The sequence below is a fragment of the Petaurus breviceps genome, unplaced genomic scaffold (assembly GCF_028583685.1).
Source record: "Petaurus breviceps papuanus isolate PSGF00001 unplaced genomic scaffold, PetGlider_PUasm1.0 140, whole genome shotgun sequence".
In the NCBI taxonomy this organism is placed as follows: Eukaryota; Metazoa; Chordata; class Mammalia; order Diprotodontia; family Petauridae; genus Petaurus; species Petaurus breviceps.
Window position 1 is genome coordinate 50925451 of NW_027185698.1, and position 6606 is coordinate 50932056.

Sequence of the window (6606 nt, forward strand, 5' to 3'; positions counted from 1 at the left end):
GCAGCGCGAAGCCCTTTTTGAGTCAGCCAGAATTTCTGCTAAGGACTCCTGCTGAGGACTGCCAGGGGCCGGAGCTGCTGGGAGCGTGCTTCCGGGACGCTGGGTGGTTGCTGTGAGTGGGGAGAGGAGGACCTTTGCCTGAGTTAGCCTGTTCTGTTTTAAAGGCTTGAGAATGTGGGTGCTTTCTACTTTATCTACCTGTGCCAATTTCATAACTACTCTGATGGCTTTCACCTTCTGGTTTTGGGACTCAGTCTTTTGGTATCTTAATAAATTTTCTAGCTTATTCCCCCATATGGCAAGCATGATGTATTTTGTGATGGATAATTATATCAGCATATCTATAATTTCCATAGGCATTGTGAATATGGCATTGCTGATACACTCTGCTAATCAGATTGGAAACTTCTGACACTTACTATCTGAGAAATTTGCCTAGGGTCACAGGGCAAGTCACAGAGTGAACACAGGTCTCCCTGCTTTTGAGACTGGTTTGATATATATACCATGCCATGTTGCTTTTATCATCTATAAAATGGGGGCAATAATAGCATGGACCATGGTTGCTGTTAGGACCAAATGAAATAATGTAAAATGTTATTACAAGCCTTAGATCCTTTAATAGATATTAGCTATTATTATTAATATTGGAAGGAAGACTATCCTATGTGAGAGTTCCTCAGTAGAGAATAGCATTGTGACCCCATCTCCCCCCTACTTAATGGGGCAAGAAAGCTATAGGCCAGAAGAAATAAATTGGAATTGGCAAACCACCTTCATGCTCCTGAATGAATGGACATCTTCCAATGACAGATATTATCCCATCAAGCCCAGCCTCCAAAGGCCTGAGCAGCCTTCTTCAGGAGGTAAAGGGTAATTACTACCACTTAAGGGACCATAAACAGTGCCCTTAATAGCAATAGAGAGTTGTGCAGCAGTAACTAATCTAGAGGTACCCGGGAGGAGAGTGAGGAAGTGTCCCTGGAGGATGGGGGACAAGGACAGTGAGGCTAGTCCAGGGGTGGTCAACCTGTGGCCTCAAAGCCACATGTGGCCCTCTAGGTCCTCAAGTGTGGTCCTTTTAATCAAAACTTCACAGAACAAATTCCCTTAATAAGTCTCCTTAATGAAAGGATTTGTTCTGTAAAACGTGGACTCAGTCAAAATGCCACACCTAGAGGGCCACATGTGACCTTGAGGCAGCAGGTGCCCCACCCCTGGGCTAGAGCCTCTCATGCTTCTAGACATACAAATGAGCAGAAACCCACAAAGTACCTGTGATTTTTGTGCTGTGAATTACACTGAACTCTGCACTGAGCCCCAAACCTGAAGCAGACCCTTCTGTCTGACTGCCAGACCTTCTTTCTTCTCTTGTTCCTTGAACTCTGTTTGCTTCTGGTTCATGCTTCTGACCTGGACTCCATCTTCTCCTTCCTACTGATTTCTTGCTTTGTTTTGGACTAACCAGTGCCCTTCTAGTGGGGAACCTCCTGTTGGTGACCTTTCTCACTTCCCTGTCTGGGGAAACCTGTGTCCATGGCATGGACAATGGGTAGTCCCTCTCCTTGGTCCAACTCAGGGGTGAGACTGTGAAAAACAGTCCAGCACGTTGACTGGTAGCTGGCTAGTTTTCCAAGATTCTGAGTGGAGGATATGAACCATTAGGAATGACACCCCAAAAGTAACTTGGGCCTTTTGTCCTGCTGGTGTTTCTGGCAGTGTGATACAGTGGATAGATCATTGGCTCTGGAGTCAGAAGGTTCTGGAGTCAGGTTCAGCTTCTGACTGACATTTACCAGCCAGGGAACTGTGGGCAAGTAATTTGCCTCAGTTTCTTCCCCTGTAAAAAGCGAAGGTTGAACTAAATGGCCTCTCAAGCTCCTTCCAGCTCTGATCTGTACATACTCTGCTATTGCAAAGAGACAATATCCCTTTCTCCAGTTATAGAATATGAGCTCCCTGAATCATAGAAGCATCTACAGAGAGCTAGACCTCTGAGACTGTCCTAGCCAACGCAAAGCATTATGACGGAATACTCCCGGGGTTTTGGAGAGAGAAATAAAGTGGCTTCTTCATGGAACCCTATGGATATTTTGCATAAAACAGGATAGGAATTAATCATCATCACTGATGTTATCTTGCTGCTTATTTCCCACCTGGCATCATCCTGGTTTTGAAAATGATGCCAACCATGAAACTCTAAATTGAAGAGAAAGAAGTAGGGTGGGCAAATCAACTCAAAGGAAAAATGGGAGATTCTAAGGAACCTTAAAGAACCTGAGGGTTTAAAGCCCCAGAAAACAGTGAGTTTACTTCAGCAGGGGGACTGGGAAAGAGCTTTGCCCAAGTTCCCTGGAGGTACTGGTTTTTTCATAAGGCAGATGTGATTTTTCTCTCTTGAGCATCATAGAGCTCAAAGGGCTGTATTATCCTTGGCTCAGAAGGGTATGAATCTGCGATCACCAGTGCATCTGTGTCCATGAACTGACTTTGTATCCTAGGAACAGGAATGAGCCTTGAACAACACAGATGTATGCTCTTTGAAACCAGTTGACTGCTTGATAAACTGGTTTCAGTCTCTCTCTGTCTCTGTCTCTCTCTGTCTCTGTCTGTCTGTCTGTCTCCCTCTCTCCCCTCTCTTCCCCTTTCTTCCCCTCTCTCTCCTCTCTCTCCATCTTCCCCCAAAGTACCATTCCTGAAGGATAGGGGAAGAGGAGGGACAATGCCCTTGGGCCACTTCATTCAAACAAAGAAGTACCCAGTGCACACTCATGAGAAAATGGAGGGAAGTAGTCTCTTTGTAGGGGATGGACAAAAGACATGGGACAGAAAAGGACTGAGTTCTCAGGGGGATGGCGCTCCTGAGGCAGAATGGCTTGGGGATGGAACCAGGGCACCAAATGACATCTGAAGTTAGGCAGGGTAAACTCAGTAGGGTTAACAGCAGGTAGTCATGGTCAGCAAAAAGTCTAGATTACCAACTGCCAACTGGCAACCGAAGTCAGGCAAATACTATCCCAGTGGTTGGGGGCAGAGAGAGTCATGAGGCCAGTGGCTCCAGAGAATCTTCTAGGGTCAGACCCCAGGGGCCCTAAGTAATTTGGATGTCTTAGTTCTCCTGAGGTTCAGGCTCAGGTGGTAATCAGGGAATTAAAAAGTAACTAGGCCTAGGGAGAGCTTAGTTGTCTAAAACCTAAGGTGCACATGATTTCTGTCATGACTAGTTTAATTTAGATGTGTTGATTCCATCTCTCTAATTAGGTTGCAAGCCCTTGCTGGTATGCATGTGTGTGAGCTAAGAGAGCAGTATTTCTCTTTGTTTTTAATCCCCCCCACACTTTGTACACCAAATTTCAGAGCATCTTGGGGAAGGCCTTATGCCCCAGGGGAACCTCAGCTGGGTTCTGAAATGTAAATGGCTTAAGATGGGTACGTTGCCCACCACACACTTTTTCTGGTGATGCTGATACAGTCGCACATACTACATACACTAATGCTGCCTGAGATGAAAGTTTGGGGGTCTTTAAGAACTGAGTGCTTCTTGGAAAGCCTTTGGTTTGCCAAGAAACAGTCACTGCCATGTCCCCAAGCCACAGAATCAGAAACAGCAGAATTGACTCTATGTACACAAGAGCTGGGATTTTCAAAGCAGCCCATATCGCTGTAATGTGTATTATGATTCTAGTGGGATAATTGTAACAGGACAATTCCCTAATAATTACCCAGGTATCATCATTGCAGTTGGTAAGTCGAGTTGCTGGTCCATGAATGCTGCCTCCCCTGGGCACTTTTTCCATTTGTCTCTTGTCATAGGCTGTCTACCATTCCCCGCTGTGGTGTGCCTCTGAGGCAGGAACTCAGCATGTATCAGCTGAATGGTGAGAGGCAGATGAGATGATGTGGATCGCCTCTGGTTACCACCAGCGGCCTGACAGGCTATTAAGAATGCTCTCTCTCTCCTCCCCAGTCCCTCCTGATCAACCTCAGCATCCAGGAGTATTGCTCACCTGTCCTCATACTCCCCATGTGGTACCTACTGTCCTGGCAAGTGAAATGATGATTTCCGAAATAGGTTTGAGGCAAAAGTAGAGAATCATGGAAGTTTTTGCATATTTCCCTCCCCTGATGCCCCCATTCTTTCCTGTAATCTCTTAGTCTCTTTCCTCTTCTGTTTCTTGGGTACAATCTATTCCCTTCATCTTAAAACATAAACTAAACCAAAGGTCATGATGTTTTGGAGCTGGTGCATATGCTTGCTGTAAGCGGTCCCCAGGGAACTGTCCCAACAGGATGTCTGGATCAAGTCAGCAATGAAATCTCTCAGCATCAAGTGCCTTTTGTAGGAAGAAAACATTATGGATATTGAGAAGTGTCAGGGACCCTTGACATCCTTGGTCTGTTTTTGGAGGGCATTCATTGGGCACAGTTTACCCTGTATCTCAGGTAGGTAAAGATCTGTAGAATTGAGAGCATCATTCAATAAGGGAACACAGATCATTCCTGGTTCATGTTTCTGGAAATCTAATGCATAAGAGAGATAGCATGGCATGGTGAACAAATGGTCTGCTTTGGAGTCAGGAAAACATACTAGCTTTGTGACCCTGGGCAAGTCACCTAACCTCTGTTTGTCTCAGTTTTCTCTTCCATAAAAATGCAGCTAGCTGGCATAATGGGTAGAGTGCTGGATCTGGAGACAGGAAGCTCTGAGTTCAAATGTGGCCCTTAGATACTTACTAGCTTGTGGTCCTGGGCAAGTCTCTTAACCTGTATTTGCCTTATTTTCCTCATCTGTGACAATGGGGATAATAATAGCACCTACCACGTAGGGCTGCTGTGAGGACCACATGACTTTTAAAAACTTCAAGTGATACACAAATGCTAGTTATTATTAACTATTACTTACCCTATCAATGCTGCAAACAGCACTAATTGCTAATCTGAATCACTGGATGTCCTAAAGACATCTTAAACTCAACATGTCACAAACTGATCTCATTATCTTTCCTCTGATCCTACCACCGCGTCCAAACTTTCCTATCACAGTCCAGGGTTGCTACCATCCTCCCAGACATGTTGGCTCACAATGGCAATGTCATCCTTGACTTTTTACTCTTATCCCTCCATGTCCAATCTGTTGGCAAAGGTCTATTGATTTCCCCTTCGTAATATCTCTCAAATACATCCCTTCCTCTTCTCTGACATTGCCACCACCCTGGTGCCTGGACTATTGCGGCAGCCTGCTGATGGATCCGCCTGTCTCCAGTCTCTCCCCTCTCTAGCCCATCCCCTGCTCGACTGTCAAAGTGATCTTCATAAAGCACAAGTCTGAACGTGTCACACCCTCCCCCTACTCAATATACTCCAGTAGCTTCATTATCACCTCCAGGATCAAACCTAAAATTCGCTGGCATTCAGAGCCCTTTATAACCTGCCCCCCTTCCTAGTCTTCTTACGCCTTTGCACTTTACTCCTTCCCCCTGCCCCCCATGTTCTGTGATCCAGGGACACTTACTGTTCCTAGCCCATCTGACTCCAGGCATTTTCACGGGCGGGCCCCCATACCCAGAATGCTCTTGCACATTGTCCCTGTCTCCTGGCTTCCAAGGCGTCCTATAAGTCCCAGCTATAATCCCTCCTTCTGTGGGAAGCCTAGTTCGGTGGCACAGCTGATGGAGCCCCGGGCCTGCAGTCAGAAAGACTCATCTTCCTGAGTTCAAATCTGGCCTCAGACACTTATAAGCAGTGTGGCCCTGGGCAAGTCATTTAACCCTGTTTGCCTCCATTTCCTCATATATAAAATGAGCTGGAGAAGGAAATGGCAAACGATTCCAGTATCTCTGCCAAGAAAACCCCAAAATGGAGTAATGAAAAGTTAGCTCCCCCTGAAAAATGACTGAGCAATAGGAAGCCTTTCCTGATCCTTCTTACTTCTAGGGCCCCCTCTCTTATTGATTGTCTACACTCTAACCTCTATGCTGCTTCATTTTGAGTTATTTTTTTGCATGTTGTCTCCCCTATTGGACTGTGAACTTCTTGAGATCAGGGACTGCTGTTTACTTTTCTCTCTATCTCCCATGTTTGGTATAGTACCTGACACAGAGTAGATGCTTAACAAATGCTTAGTGACTGACTAAATCAGTGGAAGGATTTTCTGCAATAAGACATCCCTTACACCATTGAAATTACAAGTCTGGATGAAAGTAAAAACATGATAGAATTATATTGAAATGAAGTGGGATTTCCTGAAGCCTCTGCAGGATTTTATAGTCTAGTGATCCCATGATAAGGACTCAAAATAATGTCCCATGTTTGGAATCTATAAAAGTCTTGTGTCTATTGAGCACTGGAAGATTCTGGGGGGGGAATCATAATAATGTAAAAGAAAAGAGCATGGAAAAACTTCATGACTGGAATTGGTATACTGACAAATGGAAGATTGAGGGTAATGCATGTCACCTGCCTTGTGGCAAATAAGAATAGATGCAAGGTTCAGAATGAGATGTAAATTTTCAGTATGTTTGACTTAAGGATCCTAGTTTCTTATAAGGAAAAGCTTCTCTCTCTCTCTCTCTCTCTCTCTCTCTCTCTCTCTCTCTCTCTCTCTCT

The 6606-nt window shown here is 45.1% G+C and overlaps 1 pseudogene; it reads left to right on the forward strand.

Annotated features, from left to right (window-relative positions):
* Positions 1-778: 778 nt before the first annotated feature.
* Positions 779-6606, forward strand: part of LOC138150023 (LYR motif-containing protein 1-like) — a 6479-nt pseudogene continuing 651 nt past the window's right edge.